The sequence below is a fragment of the Limanda limanda genome, chromosome 21 (genome assembly GCF_963576545.1).
Source record: "Limanda limanda chromosome 21, fLimLim1.1, whole genome shotgun sequence".
Lineage (NCBI taxonomy): Eukaryota > Metazoa > Chordata > Actinopteri > Pleuronectiformes > Pleuronectidae > Limanda > Limanda limanda.
The window spans coordinates 10,396,590-10,400,386 of record NC_083656.1 but is presented as its reverse complement, the minus strand read 5'-3'; the positions used below and the strand labels follow the sequence as shown (position 1 = coordinate 10,400,386).

The following is a 3,797-nucleotide window of genomic DNA, read 5'->3' as shown; positions in this document are numbered from 1 at the left end:
CCCCCCCGTGGTGAAACCCTGGTTTTACAACAGTGATGTAGTTCCACCTTAACGCCAGCAGGATGCGATGCTGAACAACAAAGGAAAAGGGTTGCCAGCAGCACATCTGTCCTCATAGTTTATGAATTAAATACTAATATTTGTTCTTTTATGCGGTTATTTTATTTATTGTTTGAAACAACAACGTTAGATACATTTGAACTTTCTACCACAAATATAATTGAATAAAAATATCGCTCTTTAAACGAATGAAAGTTATATGTTTATAGTAATAATTATAATTTACGAGCATATATATTGAAAATATGATTAAATTGGTGCAAAGATAGTGGATAAATAACTACTACTACTACTACTGATTAGAATGAATATAAGAATAAAAATACAATGTTGCATACATATTTATTTTAAAATGTTTACACAAAAGAAACTGTGTGAAATAATATTTGCATCTTCTTATATTGCCTTGTGTTTCTTTTTCAATTAATGAATGAATGAATAAATGGAAATATTCCATTTAACAACATATAAGAGGTTGCACTGAAACGAGGTCCCTGTAGAAGAGGTGAGAGTTCTCACCTCTTGTGATGAACTGACACAATAATCACAACCTACAATCAGGTATTTTCACAGTTGTGTGTTTGCATATGTGTGAATAATCATACACAGATCAAAGTCAGGACGTTGTGTATGCTGACTAGTGTGCTTACGAGTAGTACGTGTAGAACTACAAGGACTTCATATTCCTGTGTGACGTGGTTCTGTTCAGACCGGTGGGGATTTACCTGCAGGAGACAGAAAAAGAAAAGACTTGCTCCAGGTGAGGCTCGAACTCACAACCTCGGCATTGCTCTGCTGCATACTGTCATATAAGTACCGCGCGCTGACCGATTGCGCCACTGGAGCTTCGTCAGTACGGCGACGGGAATAAGGCTTAAGTACTAGTGAAATTTTGCACTTGAACAGATCTTAGTAATTCTTCTTGTAATCGATGTGTTTCTGTTCGTTGATACATGAGTAGACTCTGTGAAGGCTGGAGGAGAAGTGAGGATCGAACTCGGTCCCACAAACAAGCGCGGCCACCACGGCCCACTCGAGTGATGCGTTCACGGACCACTCGCTCAGCTCCGACCGCCAGCAACTACTTCTTCTTCTCGCTGAGACTAGACGCTGCCGTGGAGCATTGCTTCCCTCTGCTGGTGCCCTCAACTGTGTTTATATTGTCCAATACTCAGTGGCGATTCTAGAGTCTACTGAGTAAATAAAACCCACTTTCATTCGCTGTTTTGTGAATTTTTATAATGTTTGACATGTCTTGGATTTATTTCATTGTAGTTAAAGTACACTTTGTTTGAATATCGATTTTTTTTTATGGTATAAAAAAGATTAGAAACCCCAGCTGAGACTGCGTCATGATTGGTGGAGTGCACACTCCAAATGCACAAGATGGCAGTGTTAGCGTGAGTATCTGAGATTTCTTTCTTCTTGCATGGATATCCAGATAGAACACGGATGTGGGCCACACTGACCACAGGCAATGATGCAGCACCTCTGGCCTTCTTGTTGCCCAGATGGATTGGATGTGAGCCTAAAATTGCCCACATGTAAATAGCAAAGTTAGGCCCAAGTATCCCAACACAAATGTGAGCCTTTCTTGGCAAACATGCTGAGCTCTAGCCAAGGTAGCTCTGTATATAGTCTAAAGTGGTAAGTTTGCTAAATTTGACATGCATTATTGCTACGGCTTACTTATGGCCTAGATCTGGCAAACAGTGCCATCACTCCATCCGGTCTGTGGGTGGATGACGTGTTTGTTGTATCCAAATCTGGGTCAACACAATTAGGCTATGTGTTGAGATAAGGACAAAAGTCATAGAGAAAGCAAGGGGAAGTCCATATAAGAAAGCCACAAAGGGCGGGAGTGCATGAAAGAGTATCCGCCCGCATTTATACATACATTCATACACATATGTATATGTATATTCTTGGTCAGTGATCTTAGTTACCACAAGAGATGGCTAATCACTATATTAAGTTTCCTCAACTTAAAATGTTCAGTGAACTGCATTACTTATCTGTCAACTTGGAACTTTGAGTTAACTCAACATTTTTCAAAAACAATTGCTCACTCAACTCCGGAAACAAAGTTGGAACAACGATATTGAGGTTGGGCTTTTTTTCAGTGCACATACGGGAACTGTTTCTGTCACTCTGAGGTCCCACATGATTAAAGCTGAAAGACGAATCATGTCCTGGTCCGTCTCAACGTCGTTTCTGATTCTCACCTCCAGTGAAAGCCTCGGACTGTGTAGAAAACATCCGCCAGCTGCAGCATCGGACTGTGGTTGCATTTATATAAAAAGCTGCGTGCTGTGACGAGAGGGTAAAACGGCACATGAAAAACCTTTGGCCACAGAACAACAGGGGCTGTGTCAACACATAAACACACAGTGATGCACCTCGAGGCGGCCTGTAAGCCTCCAGGATGGTGATTTATATTCTGAGAGCACTTCTCATTCCTCATCACTGTGTCAAGTTGCCATATTTTGTGGAGGTATTTTATGGCATCCCTGCTCAGGCCGCCGAGTGTACGGGTCCCCATCCATCACACACACACCCCCTCCAGAGCAGCACAAAGGCAGATAGAGACAGAAAGATGGAGTGGGAGGCTGGGAGACAGGACAGGCTGTCCGTGTTTAACAGCAGGAAATGACTCACTGAGACTGGACACCATAATCTGTCATTGTGTTGTTGTTGTTGTTTTTTATTAATATTACAGTTCTCAGCATATTCATAATTCAACACAAGACATACAGGAGTCACAAACAATAACATTCTGAATGAAATAGAAGAAAGCACATGACCCGTTGGCCAGCGGAGGCTCGAGCCTCAAATACATGCAGCGGCGATGCCAGTTTCAGATCTGTACACACCCGAAGGCCGGACGGGTGAACCGGCAACTTTGTCAATGAAGCAGCAAGGGAGAAGAGAGGGAAAAAAAGAGGTCTGGAAACAGGAAAAAGCTGCTTCAGAGAACATCAGAGAAAATAGGCGTCATCAGCAAATAGCAGGTAGCATCGGCTGGCAAAGTTGCTTATTTCCGCCTCAAAAAATATTGCCAGTGCGTCACAGCCTCATGTGGAATATGATGGATCCATGCCCATTTAATCTGCTGCAAAGAAAGAGCTTTAGTACCCAAGTTCGGGCTAGGTAAGTACAGTCGCCCATAGAAATAGAATGAGAAGATTTACAGTGCCGTAATGAGATATACAACATATTATACAGAGGGAGGTTTGCTAGCTCTATGCGCTATTTCTTTGCCCTATTATGTTTCCAAACCTGCACGATTGCTCATGAATAACTGATATATTTGTTAAGTATAGTCCATCGTTCCACAAGTGTGTCTCCAGCGTTTTTGATTTACATGTCAGGATGAGCGCGGGAAAAACTGCAGGTACAAATTTTAAGCAGCCATTTCTTAAAAAGGCTGTTTCACATAGTACAGTGCATTTACTTTTCTTTTTTTCTATGTCAGCATCAGACATTTGCCTCCAATGTTAAAAGAACCCCAGTCCCTGTTAATTAAAACCAACCCCCTCCCATAACCTACCCTGTTCTATACCCTAATCCCCCTGTCCCTGCCCCAAAATAACTTTATACAAACTGATAACTTCACAACAATTCACCATCAACACAAAGGTCACACGAAGCTCTGTCGTTACGTCCATCCATACAAATTAAGAACAGCATCCCCCTCATTTCCTCACACACACCTTCACACATTTCCAGGAGGGATT

The 3,797-nt window shown here is 42.0% G+C and overlaps 1 non-coding gene across 1 annotated transcript; it reads right to left on the bottom strand.

Moving 5' to 3' along the window:
* Positions 1-812: 812 nt before the first annotated feature.
* On the bottom strand, positions 813-906 carry trnai-uau (transfer RNA isoleucine (anticodon UAU)). Its single transcript has 2 exons — positions 869-906; positions 813-848 (listed from the first exon to the last, which is right to left on the bottom strand). It is a non-coding gene; the product is annotated as a tRNA-Ile (tRNA).
* Between the last annotated feature and the right edge of the window lie 2,891 nt (positions 907-3,797).